The following is an 18679-nucleotide window of genomic DNA, read 5'->3' as shown; positions in this document are numbered from 1 at the left end:
TTTTGCCATTTGGGTTGAATTTCAGATCAATATCCCACAAATAGGATGCAGATCTTAGAAGAAAAAACAAAAGAGGCAAATGGAGCTGTAATGCCATCATTAATACTTGAATTCTAAAATTAGTATGTAAAAGAAGGATTGTTCTTATCATGCATTATTCTTTTGACTTAGTCATTGAAGTATCTTTGTTGTGTTTTTTTTTCCTTTTCCTACAATTTGGAAATTCCTATAAAAAGTTAGTTACCCATAATTGGTGATTGTTGAGGTAGTTATTTTGATTTTGTTAATTTTCCCAATTATAGGAAGTTGGCTTGGTTTATATAATCTATTTGGGTTTGAGCTGTGTTATACAATGGGTAGTTTGCAACCATTCCTTTTCTCTCTATGCTTTTGAGACACAGAGAGGTTAGATGAGCGGTAAAAATTCAATGCCCTAAATAGGGGTGTTCAAGGATTGAATTACGTGTTTCAATATCTTTTAGATTCAATTTATTAAATTTTTTAATGATATAATGTATATAGAGAAAGATACGTCGATAAGTTATTAATTTTTTTTTAATATACTTGGTTTGATCATAAAAAAAAATCACAAAAGCTCAAAAAATGTGTGAATTATATTAGAAGTAAAGCACTTGCTTTTGAATAGATTTTTTTATTTATACGAATCAATGGGGAAAATTTCATAAAATACCTAAAAAGCAAAAATTTTTTATTGAATTTTGAGCTAAATTCCAAAAACAAAAACAACTTTTTTTAAAGCTACTTTTTTTTAGTTCTCAAAATTTGGCTTGATTTTTTAAGCTATTAATGAAAAAGTAGATAAGAAGAAATTTGGAGATGTAAATAGTATTTATATACTTAATTTTAAAAAAAAAATAAAAAATAAAATGGTTACTATATGAGACTTTAGGATTTAGGATTTAGGATTAAGAATGGACATGGACGATAGTTAGATTGAAAATGGTCAAATGAAACTAAGCTACGATTGTTTTTTTTATATTTTGAAGTATTTTGATTTTCCTTTAAGGGTTTAATTTTTAATTATTTTGAAATGGGATTACTTTTTATTTCCAACAAACAGAAACAAAGTGCTGAATAATAGCTTCTCTCTCCATTGATTTACACAATGGGATTCATAGATACTCATAGAAAACGAATCGAGCTAAAGTTTATTACAACGTAAAATTGAATCACAATAATCATCAAAGTAAATCAGGATTTGGTAAGCATTTGGGCTTTCTGGGACTTTGGGCTTTGGGCCTTTAGTGTGTTAGGGATCAAATGACAAAGGCCCATCAAAAGAGGAGAAAGAGTTGAGAAAAAGATGCTGTCCCGTTTGGCAAGTCAAGGGACTGTTAAATCCACACCTTACATCTAAGGTTCCAAAAAGTTCTATTTTTGACTCGAAATCTATTAGAGACTTATTGAGATTGAAAATAGGAATCTTTCATCTTTCAGTTTCAATAGTGGTTTGTGTAGTAATTCTAAAATATGTGCCTAACATTGAAAACCTAATGCATGTATAAACTGTCAAGTAAGTAGGAAATATTACGAGTATCGTCTTACAAAAGAATAGATGGAACACAAGTCTTGTGATGAAGCAAGATTTCTCTCAACAAAGCAATGGAAAGGCAACCGTAAAAATAAGTTGGAGAGATGATTGTTTGTGAAATTCGAAATAATAATGCAAATAAATTAGGGATTCAATACCTATACCGATCGTCAGTTGGAGAATGGGGTCTTTCATACAATTGCAACTTTGAGTCAAACTTAAACATGAAGAACCAAATTCAACATTGAATTCAACCTTCTATAGTATCTTTTGTTAGGAATCTAAGTCATTAAATCTATATGTTTATAGGTAATACAAATTTAGATAAATAATTAAGAACTCAATCCAAGGTCGATGTTTTGCCCTATGTCTGGGTAATTTTCTTAAATTACTTTTATGAAACCAAATTTAATTATTGTGTAACTATTGTGGCACTGCAAACGCAAGTGACCGCAATGACGAAATTACTACAAGCATGACAATGAATAAAGATGGCACAGAGAATGGTAACCAAGTAGGCTCTGTGAATCAAGTAACTGACATAGGATGTGTAACATGCAGTTGATCATATACTTTTGAAATGTGCCCGTATAACTCACAATCAATGTATTTTATAAAAAAACAATCATTCTCAAACATTTATAATCCAAGTTGGAGAAACTACCCAAATTTTTCTTGGGGTGTGAATCAGTAGCCAAAGGCAGACCAATATGGTAATCAAAACATGAATAGAGGTAGACCACCTAGGTTCCACCAAGGGTAACAAAGACATCAACAAGTGCCTAGTACGACACAATAGCCATCAACCTAATCATCACCACTGGAGAATCTACACAAGGAGTATATATAGAAGAATGATTCCTCGTTGCAAAGCCACACATCATCCATCAGGAACTTAGAACTCTAGGTGGGACAACTTGTAAAAGAATTGAAGAACGGACAGTAAGGTGTTGGGTTGTATGTCCTAAAACTCGTAGTTTGTAATCTTGAGACTTATTTTGTTTACAATAAAATTGTTACTGAGGTTTATTCAATAAAGTTGTTATTAAATATATGAATTGCTCATTTCGTTTTAGTAAACCCTAAATCCAATAAACTAAGATCAATGGCTATAACATGAATACTTGGATTTTATCTAACGATAAAAGTGGATTAAGTTCGAGTAAATAGTCTAAACAGTCTATAATATACTGATAAGGCTAGATAGGTTATTTTGGATATATTATCGAATGCGGTCCACTTTGTATTTAGTACAAAAGATGTGATCTTGAATCGTTTATGTGGAGACATGTAAGTGGGGGCATCCTGTGCAAAGAGTTTGTATAAAATCAAGCCAAGAAATAAGTTACTCTTACTTTATAATGTTGTTTACTGTTTAAGACAAACTATTTAAAAGCAATGACCTAGGTAACTTGACCTTAGTCCTTAGCTAACTATAAACTCTTGTTTATTCGGGATTATCCTTAAATTTGCATGGGTGAGAGTTGACTCAACAGCACTGACTCAATAAACCCTTATTTTGGGGGTAAGACCGGATAAATAGTTGGGGACATAGGGTGCAAGACAGAATTCACTTCTATCCACTTTTAAGGATAGTAGAGAGGTTGTTCCCTTAAGTGCTGACTCCGGGTCTTAAACAAATGGTCTCACCCTCTCACTGGTTCGAAGAGACTCGATTTAGTGATTGGATCACAAATTAATTGTTCATTAGAGGATCAGTGAGATAGAAACAAGATGTAATCACAGGGGGAAAACAACGTTTGACCCAGCCATTATTACGAATAACTTGTGAAGGGTTGGCTTATTGATTATGGTTATATCAAATGAACATAACCATATTTACAGTGAAGGGAATGCAACTACTGGGCTTTAGTGAAGTGGCCTAATAGTTAACGAATATTGGTTAATTGGGTTAACAGTTTAAACGGTTAATCTCGGATCGTTGGAGCCCATGATCTATAGGTCCACGAGGTCCCTCTACTAGCTCATATCAGACTAAACCTTAGAACAATGTGAAAAGTGAATTCGAAGTGTTTGGATTCGAATTAAGGAATAAATGTTAAATATGTGTGATACATTTGACGACGTATCATTAATTGGGAATTGAATGATAAAGAGAGAAATGAAGATATTTAAATAAGAATTAAATATCAAGACTATGAATAGAGGTTCATATTGATAGAGATTAGCGTTGGATTTAATATTAAATTAAATTAATAAAATTATTTAATAGTAATTTAATTTTAAATTAATTCTTAGAATTCATTTTGAAATTAAATGGAATAAGTCAAAATAGGTTAAAAGTCAAAATGTTGACTTCACCATGCTTTGAAAGTCAAGAGTCAAAGGTTGACTACACTAAGTGGAAAATTCCAAAATCCTTTTTATTTTTAATTTGGAATTAAAATTTGACTAAAGTCAAATGTTAACTCCAAAAATCAAAGGTCAAAAGTTGACTTCACTTAGTGGAAAAATCCAACATTTTTATTTGAGTGGAGAAATCCTATTTTAAGTGGAATAATGAGTAATTCCATTTGCTAGGTGCTGATTCTACAACTAATCACTAATCCCACTTAAATTGAGTGCATTTTGAAGTGCCAAAATGCGGTTAACTCAATTTTGCAAAAATTGCATGTAATTGCTCTATAAAATGAGTGATTATGTGAATTTTAATTCTTCTTGGCCATTTGGTGGGTTTCAAATTAGTTGAAAATTAATTTCCTCTTGACAAAACTTAGATTTTCTAAAATATGTTTTTTTTTTAAAACACCTCAGTTCTCTCTCATTTTTCCACACTAAATGCATCTCTAATTTAGTCATTCATCGGATCCCACCATTCCATTCTAAGGCTGGAGAATAGTCGAGAATACTCTCTCGGTGGTCTACGAACCGTTTGTGAGGAGATTGGAGTGGAATTGAGAATCAGTTTGGAGCTACAAAGATATACTCTCAATCCCTTTATTTTATGTTTATTTGCATGCTTATTCTTATGAATTAACATAATTAAAGTGTTTTAGGTCGGTATTGCTTCCACTGTGCATGTGTACGTTCCATCATAAGAAGCCTTGCCCGGTTAACGGAAGCATCGTGTGATATGGGAAATTCAGGAAAAGAGCAATGCCATGCGATGACATTGCGAAGTAAAAAACCGTTGAATGAGAACTCTAGAGGAAATATCCCACCAGTTAGACCAACCATAGAGGAAATGGATGAAGTTTCTGACCCACAGTCCATTACTCGACAATTATAAAACTTGAAAGCAACCAACCAGAAGAAGATGAGTGCAAAAAATCATCCACAAATGTTTCATTAATATCGAATTGTTTGTTTATATTATGTAAGTATCTTTGTGTGAATGGTTTAATAAGTATATTAGAAGAAGCTGATCTGATAGTGAGAGTGTTGAGTCATGTTAGGATAAATATATGAATGAGACATGATGTGTTATCAAGTTAAGAAGGAACAAGTGGACAGTATATGTTACAGAAGAGTAGATATTTACTGTCTTCATACCTCTTTCTAGGTTAAATAGATAATTTAGGAGGGGGTGTGAGAAGTTAGGAAAAGCCTAAAGGTATTGAGTTAGAGAGTTAGTATATAATAGCATTGAACTAGTAAGAATGAGCATGTGTTAGGATTAGATGAGTAAGACAATTTGTGAGACAGTCAGTACATATGTTTATATTATGGGAGGCATACCTCGTTGTAGTAGGTGGAAAAGACAGCCAATAGAAGGAACTGAAAACCCTATTGATGGTGTGAAACACAGAGAAACTGAAAGAGATGGCATAATCGTACATCTTCAAGTAGAGATAGAACTTGGGAAATAGAAGATGTATCAATTAGCAAGGGATAATAAGGGATCTTTATGTTTATCATGTAACAAATATCATGTAGGTCAGTGCCTTAAGGGAACCGATATTTGTTATAAATGTGGCCAGTTCAATCATTTGAGAAAAAAATGTCCTCAGTTAACCTAAGGAAATGATACTGTGAAAGAAACCTCCCAACAACCAAAACTTATGGTGATCAGTAACGAGAACAAAAGATTTATACCTAGAATAACTAGTCAAAAGAATTTTAAGTTTAGTGAAGAGGCTCGGAGATCAAGTAGTTTTAGACACTGTATATTTTACTTGAGGTTCTTAGACTGAACTACTAGATAAAATCATTATTGAATTTAGTAAGAAGTCGCAGCGTGATGTAGTAAGCATCACAAGAAACCTTTGTGTGTAGGATGCAGTAAATGCCATGAAGGAAAATATATAAAGAAGGGTTAAGTTTCAAAAGCAAACAACCGTGGCATATTCGCAAAGAATGTCCTATGTTATCACAAGAAGAGAATAGTACGCAGTTGATAATACTCGAGCCATTAGCACAGGTGGTAACTACTAATAGGGATTCGAGTGCAATGAAACAAGAAGGATTAGTAGATCAAACTAGCAAATAGGAGCAAATGATTGAAATGACTCAGAGGAAGGCAGAAGATATATCTAACATCGGCACGGGTATGTTAACTATATTTACTAAGCTTACATATATTCTATATGTATGAGTGCAATGATTACATTGTCTTTAATTTGTTCATGAATGGGATTTAATAAGAGGATTGGATGATAGCTAATGAGATGTTGGTAAGCATATCTAAAGGTAGAATTCTAGTAGCTAGGTACATATATGAACATACTGGAAATTGTATGGTACATAAACAGATAGTAAAATTTAATTCGTTCTTTTGGTATTGTTGTTATATGCATAGGTTATTCGAAAGGTAAGAAGTATATTGAACATTTTCATAGATGATCCAAAAATAAGAGTTGTATGTTAAGTTCGACGAGTATAAGTTTAGGCTCGAACAAGTAATATTGTTTGGGTATGAAATCAATGTTATAGACATTAAGTGAAAATAACTCATTATAGTTAATGAGGGAATTATGATCATAGTTTCAATAGGTAATAAAAATAAAAATAATTAGTTTAAATACTCCTGACACTAAGTGTTAAGTATATTATTTATTGTGATGCCTTATATTAAAGATGAAATTAGGTCTGAATATAGGAAGGGTAAGTGATTATTTATGTTTCCAAGCAATAGAGAAAATGTTGTATAGACATAGATCACAAGAGACGAAGTTATCTTTAATCAGAAAGAGCTGAACATGAATTGCAAAAGGATATTATGACCTTGAAATGGTTAAGGGAAATAGAAAAAAGTATAACCTTTTGAGTGTTATTAGTAAGTTAGTTGGAGAAGAGGGGATTCAAGTAACGTTCATAGCCCAAGAAGTACAATTCATCTAGGAAGTATTCAGACATATTATTGTTAAGGAAAATTTATCGTATGAAGAAGAACCTGTATAAAGCTTAGATAAAAGAATAAGTACTAAAAAAGGAGAAAATACTTAAAGTCTTGTGAAGAGAATTTTGGAGTAGAAGGGGCAAATTGGAACAGATGAGGATGCCCACCTCCTGATCGTTCAGGTAAAGGTGGAAGTGGAAAGTTCGCACCTGAAGTATTTAGAAAAGGAACTTGCAAAACAGTCATAGTGGCAGTGATAGCCTGAAAGTAATTCAAATTACAGCAATAACATGAACCACATGAAGCTTGCAGAAAATGTTGAAGACAGCAGCAGAATTTTGATTTTTGAAGGAGGAAATTGATTAATTTGGGGAAGTTTAAACTTGGGAACCGCTCTTGGTGAGTTAAACTTTGACTCTACACATTTAAATCGAAGAAACTGAACTTGGTTAGGCTGTAATTTATTCAAAATTTGGGAAAATGATGTAACTAGTTTAAAATTCTGCTGAGTTAATTTTCTGCTGTTTTTCACGTTTTTAGTGGCTGATTTCTCATTTCTTCCTTTGTATCTCGCTCCAAGCTCAAATTTCACAATCCTTCTCATCCTCAATATCTTAGATAGTTCCTTGCTCGGATTGGGTCTCCAATGTCCTAAAATATGGGCTTAATTAGGGAGAAATTAGGTTGATTGGAGTAGGATGATTTGAATGTTAAGTAGTGTTGATATAGTTGATTAAATTATTTTCCAAGACAAGCGAAAGTTGGAGCCATCTATAACTCAAATAATTCACGCTCCTAATTGTGAGTGGTTATTTACTACAAGAAAAAAGGCCTTAGACAGTTTCGAAAAAAAGAATATAATAAGTCTTTTATAGCATTTTCTACAAAGTCATGATAGTTCAACCTATTAAAAGTACAAGGCTTTTTATAGCATTTAGTAACACGCTATGAAATACTTGACTTTTTATAGCATTTTGCACACCATATTTGATCTTTATAAAATGTAATATAGAATTTTTGTCTATTATAACATTTATTTGCAGCTATAACTATTTGTTTAATGAAAATTATAATAAGCCTTCGAATGTTCAAAAAAAAAATTCTTTCCATAACTTTTATAAATATTATATAGCCTTTTCATGAAAAAAAATTTGTAGCTTTTCAATTATGTTCTTACTGCTATTATTGTGTTTTATACATGGCAAGCATTCATACCAATTCATATTATCAAATATATATATATATATATATCAATATCATGCATTTGAAGATGCACAAACATAAACTTTATAAATTACAAAATGTTGATATAAAAAATTCAGTTAACTCCAACTTAATCATGTTTGTTGTCCGGATATTGCATGCATTGATAGTCTTTCAATAACCTATCAAAAGTTATTAAGTAATAAAAAGTTAAGTAAAATTATTAAAATAAAGAACAAAAACAATAAACAAATATACATAAAAGTTAAAACCTTATACTACCAATTGCATCTTGGATGTGTGTCTTATGATGATAGAAGGAAATCTAGAAGAAACAAAGAACCTACTAATATCTAAAAACAAAATACGTAAAGTAAATTTCAACCAATTTCAAGTGCATAAGTACTATGTAAACAAATCACAAATATCGTCACAAATATAACTCTCCTAAACTTTTTCACCCTCAACAACATAATAGAATCCTTGAAGTCATTTTTAACCATGTATTCTATAATCAAAAGATCACAAAAGTGTCACGTAAGATATTGCACATCTTTTGAAACTCATGAACTAAAATGGTGGAAAGAAATTTGTTGTAGTGTTACTTGCATTAACCAAAAAATAAGAACATAAAATGAATGGTCGAAAGAAAACATATAAGATCTTGCACACCTCTTGAAACTCATGAACTAAAATGAACTCTATAGAAACCACAAACACTTTATCAACCGAAGCAACTAAAGCGTAACAAAGACTAATGGCAACTGAATACATTGGAAAAAATGCATAAACAACAAAACTTACAAACACAAACAACTTAAGTAACTACATGCCACAAATATCTAATCAACTCAAGTAACTAAAGGTTATTAAAGTAGAAAAAAAAATACTAACTTCCAACCATAAAGAGAAAGTTTGTTCAATATATGCCACTAACTTCCACAAAAGAGGTGGTGAAATATTTAGATGGGGAGTTTATTTCCATGAAAAAACAAGGTTTGATTGTTTGTGTGAAATTCTCCAAACTCTACCATTGGCAAAATTCACTAATGCTCAGGCATTTATGCTAAGTTAGGAGCTAGACTTTCCTTAGTTGTGCTTCCATTTGTGTATATATCTACCATGTATTCTTAATATGTAATATATAAACTCATTCAATGAAATACCAAAAGCAACATGGTATCAAAAGCAAAAGGTAATTTTTTTCTCTTGGAAACCTACCTCAAAGAAGGACTAGCCACCGCACGCCTCTGCTTCAGATCTGTCAACTCGCTTCTGCTAATCTCTGTCTAAACCTCCACCAGATCTTTCTCATGGTTCTCGCCTTCCATAGTGAAAACCTAGAAACTAAAAGTATCCATATTGGTTCTAAACCTCTGAGTCTCCGACAAACCATCCCGTCTTGCATCTACTTCGGTAGTGAAACCACCTAAAAACAATAGAAGAAAGAAAACAAAACCAAAATAAACAAACCCCCGATCACACTTAAAAAGACTTTTAAAGAAGTAAAAACTGTCAAAGTCAAGTGAAAGGTGCAACAGAGCTAAGAAGGAGTTGGAAAGAAAATAGAGAAAATGGAGAGAATACCATCAATTTTCTTCACCTTGTGCAATCCATCATAGTGAATGTTCACCTTCAAAGCATATTTTTTCATTCACAAGACAAAACACCTAAAGAGGAAAAAAATCAACGAAATGAACAAATAGTGGAGACAACATTGGAGAAATGAAATAGAATAGAAAGACAGAAAAAGAAAAACACAAACTATCTCGAGTAAACAAAACATCTGGATCTTCAAAACCTCTTAGGCTCATAGCTTCAATTCAGACAAACAATATGAGAGAAAGAGAGAGGCAAAGAAAGGAAGGCAAAAAGAAAAAAGAAAAAAGAAAAAGAGAGGAGAGGAGAATAAATTTGGGAAATGAAACAGAAGAGAGAGTAATGAGTATTAGTTGTTTTTTTGTTAGTGATTCTCATGGAATTCAACAAAACAAACCCAGAAATTAAAATCTTGACAGATCCAGTCAATACCCTCAGATTTATCGCCCAAAACCAACATCCTCTGCACATGTTCCTCCCTCTGGAGAGCCTATAAACTATAAATTAATATGAAGTTCTTGTACAAAAATTTGAACTTCGAAAGAAACATACCTAACAAGAAATTCGTCAAAGGGGTTGCTTTCACATCTTCAACAAGAATGTAAAACTTACACTACTAGTTGGCCAAAAACATAATTTAAACTTTTTGAAAAACTAAATGGAAAAATCACCCTCTCCAAGAAAATGTACTTTCTTACTGTATCATCTTCTATCAGGAATGTATCAAAATCATTTTACCTGAAAGTACATAATCATTCAAATACTTTGCAAAAACGAGAGAACAAATAATATTGTCAAATGCAAATCAATAACAGTGAAAGATAAAGAAGTGTAACCAAAATCCTTGTCTAAAATTCCACTATGAAACAAAATAAAAAGTTGCATCATCTTTTTTGCTTATGTTTCAAAAAACAACTAAAAGATGAAATTAAGCAAACAAGCAAACCCCCTCCCAGACCTAAACAAAAAACAATAAAGTGTCAAAGATGAAGAAGACAAGAGGGATGAAGATGTTGAAGAATGCAAGAAAATCAACTAATAGATTGCAACACAAGTGGGTGCAAAATTTGTAATGACATAAAAATGGCAATAACCCGTAACAAAAGTTTAGAGTCCATGTTGGACTTTCTTTAATGTGTTTGATGGGCTTCAGATGAAATACCCCCAAGGCCCAAATTGAGAAAACTCGTTCAGCTTAGAAAACCTTGAATCAATACCATGTGCTGAAAGCACAATTGGAGCCCTACACGTTGATGGCCAAGATTGGATTTCACACCATCTGATAGCTTTGAATGACTATCTTTTCTTTTTCTTTCTTTCAGATTAGAGAGCTTGAGAGAGAAGAAAGAACAGAGGGGAAATATTGTTGGATTTCTTAGAGAAATTTGATGAAGATGATGAGTGAATGGTTATGCATGAAGAGTAAAGGGAAGAAGAAGAAGAAGGACACCAGTCTTTAACGTGGTTCGGTCATAAAAGAGCCTACATCCACGGAGGAGCTGAGTTTCATTCAATCTTGCAGAGTTCTTGAAAATACAGATAAGTAGCTAGGATAGTCTCTTTGTTTTTCAATACATTTATGAGCTAGCTAAGTTGTAATTATATAGGACTTTACAAAGAACAGTAATAACAGATTTGTAGAGTTAATTTCAGTAGTATTCCTTAACAGTCCAAAACTGAAAAGCGTAAATAGAGAGTAACAACTTAAAGGTAAATACAAAAGGAAATCATAAAGCTCTTTCATGTTGTTTTTTTTATCAAAGGAGACAAACTATACCATTTAAATTATGGTAAACGGCTTTCCCTCACAATTTGAGGATCCAACGGGAATTTCCTTCAACACATTCAACCTCATTGTCTTCGACAATGGCTTATGTCGGCCTATAATAACATGATCTCTCTCCTTCACATACAAGCAATGAGATATGTGAGCAGAAATGTTGGAGTACAATTTAATACAAAAATAACTGTCGTATGTTCTAATAAATTTATATAGAATTGAGAATACATTATGAATACAAGAAATGAAAAAACAAAAAGAACTCAACACCATGACCATCTAAAATCATATCTTGGTGACATATTGTTAAATAAGAAACCACCCGACGGTCAAAATCAATTAACTAAACAAGATATATAAACCAAAATCCCACACAAGTTCAAAGTATACGTTTAAGATGCTAGAACTCCCAAAGAAAGGTACTAGTGTATTAATAAAAAAAATTAATGTACAAACTCTAACATTATTGATAAAAATGAAGTATGAGATGTCAAAGGAGTATAGAATCACACATTCAAGTTCCTTTAGTTAAACTAAATAATGGTCGATATAAATAAAAGAAATCATATTGAGTCGTTTTAATTATTTTGAAGCTACCTAACTTTATCAATACATTGTTCTCACTTAGCAACATAATATTCCTTCCAATTTCATACACAATGGAATTATAGTTAAACAATTTATTCATTTAACATTGAAACAATGCTTGCAAGTTGTTGATATGAAATTTGTAGATATAAATTCTTTGAGTTAATTTTGTGAATTAATAATTATATGGAACTTACAGGCAATACTTCATTGGCCATTTCAAGCACTTCAACGTTAAGCTCAACAAAAGACGAGAAAAAAAAAAACCCTGCTAAAAAATCCATCTCAATCGTGCGAAAACACCATAACTTTTATAGACTATTAGATCGACACCACAAGCTCCTTCAAAGTTGGGAGATATGCCAAACAACCCTGCACCAACCCCTGTTAAAATAAGTTCTGTTTGAAAATGTCGTGTTACATATCTAAATTGAAATAACTCAGAACTGAAATATTGAATGAGTGTGCTTTCTTAGTTTTCCTTTCTTTTTCTGCAACACATAAACCATTATTTCAAGTCCTTGACTCATTTTCCTAAATTATGATAAGTGACAAAAGCTTGTTCAACATTGATGTACATGATAACTCTGCATTTTATTTTCTACAATTATTGTGAATGCAATATTATCTAAAAAAGAATAACACCGGGACTTCTACCGAGAAAATTGAATCAAACTCTCTCTCTCTCTGTATCTATCTAATAGAAAATTTTGTGAATTACCTTGAACTCCAAAAGCGTTTTTGACCTCTACTAGCAATGGGTAATTTGACTTGAGGTTTTCTGAGCAGTGGGTTGTGGTTGAAAGTTATTAATCAGTTAAGAAGCACATTAACCCTGCGATTCAAGGGATATTTGTTGCATATCTTCTCATGGGGTATGTTGCTATAGCTCGTCAAACTAAACATTGTTGTTGTTTGCTGGTGCTTGTCTCTGTCGTTGTGTGGGTTTCTTTGAAAAGAACATAGTCTATGTCATCGATTGTCCATTACGATGTTACTCGTCTCACCATGGAAGGAGAATATCAGGAGAGGAATAAATTGTATATCAGACATTGAAGAAAACAAATTCGAAGGAGACGAAAATAAGAGAGAAAAGAAACGGAAATTGGGGCTTTGCAAAATGCAAGTGAGAGCTAAAGGTCTGGATTAAGGGACACAGGAAAAATGAAAAAGAAAAAGGAGATGGAAGTGTGCGAAAATGAAGGAACTTTTTCTTTTCAACAAAATTTTAAATTTGCGCTAATATGTCCGCCAATTTTCTTTTATCTTCAGCCTTTTTTTAATAGCATTTTGTAGAAGTGCTAAATAAAAGAAATTATATCCCTAATTTGTTGTAGTGATTTTCAAGTTTTCAATATAAAACTATTTATCGTATTATGGTTTGTGATAAAGATGGGCATGATCTAATTTATACAATTATAGTGTTTTAAATGTATCTAGACTGATTCGACTACAAATTTCATGATATGAACTGATTTGACTGTCTGGACTGTGGTGATATGAAAAGTTGATGGAGGACGTTCCGGAAATTTTGTACCTGAGATAAACGAATGTAACTATAACAAATGAGTTAATGTGAACTGATGCATACTAAGTTTAAATGGTTCTTGTGAACTTCTTCTATTTTGACTAGGGTTGGCTAAAAAACTTGACGGGGCGGGGATTCCCCGGTTTGACCGGGGATGGGGTCAAACCGAGGAATTTAATCGGGACCCCATCCCGAGATGGGGCAGGGACGAGGATAGTATCCCCGCCCCGACCCCAACCCCGACCCCGAATTTGTAAATATATTTTTATATATATATATATATATATATATATATATATATATATAGAAATTTTATAAACTTATATATAAAACGACCCAAAAATTTAAAAGCCCAAAACTTAAGAGCCTTTCCCTAAATCCCTAAAATTAATTCCCTCCCCTCCCCTCTTTGTCGAGTCGACTGTCTCTCAGTCTCTGTGTGAAGTGTCTCTACACGGCTCTACTGCCTCACAGCGTTCACGTTCAGAACTTCAGTATCCCATGGCATGCCGACCCTCTCAAGTCTCGCACTCTGCCTGCCTGTGCCGGCTGCCGAGTTGCCAACCCTCTGGCCTCTCGCTCTCTGTATCCCTCCCCAGTCCCCTCTCACCCAAAATCAAATCCCTCCCCTCTCAGTCTCACCCAAAATCAAATCCCTCCCGGCCTCTCGCAGTCTCGCCCAAATCCCTCCCCTCTCGCTCATAACCTCATCCCTCCCGGCCTCCCCTCTCACTCTCGCTCATAGTCTCTGCAGCCCTCTCGCTCTTACTCGTCCCTCCACTCTCGCTCTCGCTCATCCCTCCCTCTCGCTCATCCCACTCCACAATCCACTCCATAAAACAGGTCCTCTCCACTATGTCCTCTGTTGAAGTCTGCCTCAGTTGAGAAGTCCGTCCGGTGGCGTTTCAGGTGAAGATCTAACTTTTGTGTCTGGCCGTTTGATAATGAGTCTTTGTTTTTTATACATATTTGATTGTTCTGAAAAATATGTTTGTGTATGTTTGATATTTGAATGTTTTGAATTTTAGGCTTGAATATGTTTGGAAATTTGTGTATGTTTGGAATTTGAATGTTGTTTTATGGTAGGTTGAAAACAATGTCGTCATCACCTACAAATAAAGATTTTTCAAATCCAACTCCAAGTCCAATCCCAGATCCAACCCAAGATTTAACCCCAAATTTAACTTCATGCTCATCGAATGATGATAATTTGAATGTTGATAATTGTGTTCTTGATAAGGATATTTAGAAGGGATCTTTAAAGAGGAGATTAACATCGGTTGTTTGGAATCATTTTAAGAAACAAAAAATAAATGGAGTAGACAAGGCGATTTGTAATTACTGCAAACGAAAATTAGGGGGTGGAAGTAAAAATGGAACCAAACATTTGCATGATCATATTAAGATATGCCCATATAAAAGACAAAAGAACATACGACAATCCCTATTGAATCCTAATAGAAAGAAGAACAATACGTTGAGCTTATATAACTTCGATTAGGAAACTGCAAAAAAGGCATTAGCTAGGATGATAATAAGACATGAATATCCTCTCTCAATAGTTGAGCATGAAGGTTTTAGGGAATTTTATAATGTCATCCAACCATTATTTAAGATGGTTCAAGAAACACAATAAAGAAGGAGATTTTGAAAATTTATGAGACTGAAAAGTTGAAAACCATGGTATTGTTGAATGAGATCAAAGGAAAGATTGCTCTGACAACGGATATGTGGACTTCCAACCACCAAACAAAAGGTTATATGGTCGTCACTGCTCATTTTGTTGATGATAGTTGGGTTTTGCAAAACAAAATAATCAGGTTTATATATGTTCTTTCTCCACATACTTCTGAGATGCTTCATGAAGAAATAATGGAATGTCTGTTAGATTGGAATATTGATCGAAAATTGCCATCAGTAATTGTAGATATTTGTAGTACCAATGACTCTATGGTTAATATGCTTGTTGATAGTTTTGGTGAAAACTTAATATTGGATGGGAGTTTATTTCATATGTGGTGTTGTGCTTATATTCTGAACTTGATTGTGAAAGATGGGTTGGCAGTGATAGGAGATGGGATCGAAAAAGTACGTAGTAGTGTGTCTTTTTGGGTGCATACACAAAAAAAGAAAGAGAAATTTGAGGAAACTGCTCGACAATTGAATGTTTATGATGGTCAGATGTTGAGTCTTGATTGTTGTACTAGGTGGAATTCTACCTATTTTATGTTAGCCACTGCATTAAAGTACAAAGTGGTTTTTTATCGATTAAAACAACGAGAACCAAAGTACAAGTGTTTGTCTTTAGATCAAGGTTGAGTATTAGCAAAAGAGATATGTGAGAAACTGAAAATATTTCATCACGTGACTGAAATATTTTCTGGATCCAAATATCCTACTGCTAATCTTTTTTTCCCAAAAATTTGTAAATTAAAATTGGCTATTTACGAGTGGACTAATTCTGGCATTCAAGAGATCAGAGACATGGCTTCAAATATGATGAAGTTTGATAAGTATTGGAAGACAATATTGCTGCAGTTTTAGATCCACGTTATAAATTAAAGTTGATTGAGTTACTTCCCTAGAATTTATGGAGATAGTTTTTTCTTGAAGTGGAAAGGATTAAAAAAATTTGTTCAGATTTGGAAATAGAATATCAGCTGAAGCATGAAGGTGAAAGTGATGATTATGCTAGAAATTTAGATGGAACCTCACAAAATATCGAATTTGATGATTTTAATAATTATGACTTGTTTGTATCAAATTCCAAATCAGAAGCAACAATTTGATGCATATTTGGATGAACCTGTCTTACCTCGAACATTCGATTTTGACATTTTGAGTTTGTGGAAATTGAATGGTGTCAAGTATCCAATTTTACAAGAAATTGCAAGAGATATATTAGCTATCCTGTTATCTAGTGTTGCATCAGAGTCTGCTTTTAGTACCTGTGGTAGGATTGTAAGCCCACATCGTAACAAGCTTCATCCAAAGACGATAGAGGCTTTGATGTGCGCTCAAAATTGGATTGCAACTGAAGTTTTGACAGGTTAGTTTGTTTATTTTGTTTTACATCTTTCTATCATTTAATATATTAATAAATATTTTCTTTTATTACAAATATTTGACAATGTAAGGTACAAGTACAGGAAAAGAAATGGTTACACATTTAGCAACTGTTCTAGAAGATGCGGATGATTTTGATAGAGATGGCGTGGTGACTAAGGTATATGTTCAAGGATTAACATTATTTCGTGGTCTAGTTTTTTTTTTTTTTGTGACATTATTTGTTTATTACATTTTAATTTTTAAATGTAGAAATGAATACAACTAAGGATGAGATGGTGCCAAGAAAGGTGATGGTGAAAGATTTGATTGTGAAGTCGTTGAAGAGAGAATGACGAGTTTTATTGAAAGATTTGATTGTGAATTCGTTGAAGAGAGAATGACGAGTTTTATTGAAAGATTTGATGGTGAAATACATATTTGAATGTATAAGACTTTTGCCTTTAATTGACTTCCTTATTCAAACTTTATTGAATTTTAAGTTGTAAAATTATCTAATGGATTTGCTAGCTTTTAAATTGTCAATTGTGTTTATTTCATAAAATAGTCTAATGGACCACACCATGACTGTATATGTGCACATTTATGACTAATTTGTGAACCTTCGAGTCATGCACTATGACTGATGCGTGTACCTCCAGGATCATGTTTTATGACTGATGACTGATGCATGTTCTCTCGGGATCACGTTTACGACTGGTTTATGTATCCTCGGGTTACACACTGTGACTAATGCGTGTTTCTTCAAAATCACGTTTATGACTGATATGTGACTATTCGGGATCACCACCATTGTTATGTTATGGGTGTACAATGACGCCTAGATAGACTAGTTAACAGGTTACCTAAAGGGCCCAGTAGCGAGTCACTTACTGGGTATTGTTATACTCGTTCTTTCTTCTTTATGCCTTTCAGGCAATGACGGGAATAGACTGGCAAGGAACAAACGGGACTCACGATAGAGCCTTACGGGGACACGAGAGAATGCTTCCACATAGTTCTATTATTATTTTTTTTTTAGATATTTAATTGTTTGAGATTTGAGTTTTTCGTTAGATGGGACAGTTTATGGTTTGGTTTTGAACATATTCTTTGCAAATGTTTTTTTTGGATCCCGTTACATATTTTGATCTACTTGGTTTACTCGTCAATTGAATATTTTTTGTTTGAAATAAACTCTCTTGTGTCACTGAACTTATGCTATGGTGGTCAAAATGTTTATGAAAATGAGTATTTAGTCGTAACGACCCATGTCAGAGTACTCGAAGGGTCGGGTCATTACACTTATATTTATATGTATAGTCAATAAAGTTGTTGGACGGATTATTGAAATCAAAAGTTTATATAGTTTCGTTAACATGGAACTGTTTGTTTAGCAAGTATCTTTGTGTGAATGGTTTAATAAGTATATTGTAAGAAGTTGTATATTTGATAGTGAGAATGTTGAGTGAGTTAGGACAAATATGTGAATGAGATATATGATGAGTTATCAAGTTAAAATGTAACAAGTGGACAGTAATGTCACAGAAAGGTTGATATTTATTGTCTTCACACATCTTTCTAGGTTAAACAAGTAATATAATAAGAGGTGTGACAACATGCACAAAATCCAAATTGAAAAAGGAAAATAAGGCTCGATTGAACCCAAGTACAAGCTTAACCCTGCAATGAAGAAGGTGGTGAAGAAGAAAATAATCAAGTGGCTGGATGTGGGCACAATCTACCCCATTTTTTTTATAGTAAATGGGTGAGCCCCCTCCAGTGCGTTCCAAAGAAATGAGGTATCATAGTAATCTCATCAGAACAACAAGATGATATCCACCTGGATTGTCATCGAGTGGAGAATTTGTATGGATTAGAGGAAGTTAAATACAACAACCAAGAAGGATCATTTTTTACTAGATTCATTGACCAGATGCTTGACCAACTAGCTGGAAATGATTTCTTTTGCTTCTTCAATGGATATTCGGGATACAACTAGATATTGACCGCACCTGAAGGAAAAGTCTACGTTTACATGCCCCTATGGGATATAAACCTTTGGACGCATGCCTTTCGGGTTAT

At 33.3% G+C, this 18679-nt stretch overlaps 1 long non-coding RNA gene across 6 annotated transcripts; it reads right to left on the bottom strand.

Annotated features, from left to right (window-relative positions):
* Positions 1-8073: 8073 nt before the first annotated feature.
* On the bottom strand, positions 8074-13201 carry LOC120075192 (uncharacterized). 6 transcript variants are annotated; one of them, XR_016529000.1, is made up of 6 exons: positions 12743-13201; positions 12219-12405; positions 11431-11556; positions 9642-9724; positions 9276-9483; positions 8074-8236 (listed from the first exon to the last, which is right to left on the bottom strand). It is a non-coding gene; the product is annotated as an uncharacterized LOC120075192 (long non-coding RNA). The 6 variants fall into 6 exon arrangements; XR_016528999.1 differs by having other exon boundaries at positions 12219-12393; positions 12743-13200; XR_005481218.2 differs by lacking the exon at positions 12219-12405 and having other exon boundaries at positions 12743-13198.
* Positions 13202-18679: the final 5478 nt, after the last annotated feature.

The sequence above is a fragment of the Benincasa hispida genome, chromosome 4, assembly GCF_027475165.1.
Source record: "Benincasa hispida cultivar pf3 chromosome 4, pf3_genome.v1.1, whole genome shotgun sequence".
In the NCBI taxonomy this organism is placed as follows: Eukaryota; Viridiplantae; Streptophyta; class Magnoliopsida; order Cucurbitales; family Cucurbitaceae; genus Benincasa; species Benincasa hispida.
Note: the sequence above shows the minus strand (reverse complement) of the source record. Positions and strands in the feature narration are given on the sequence as shown.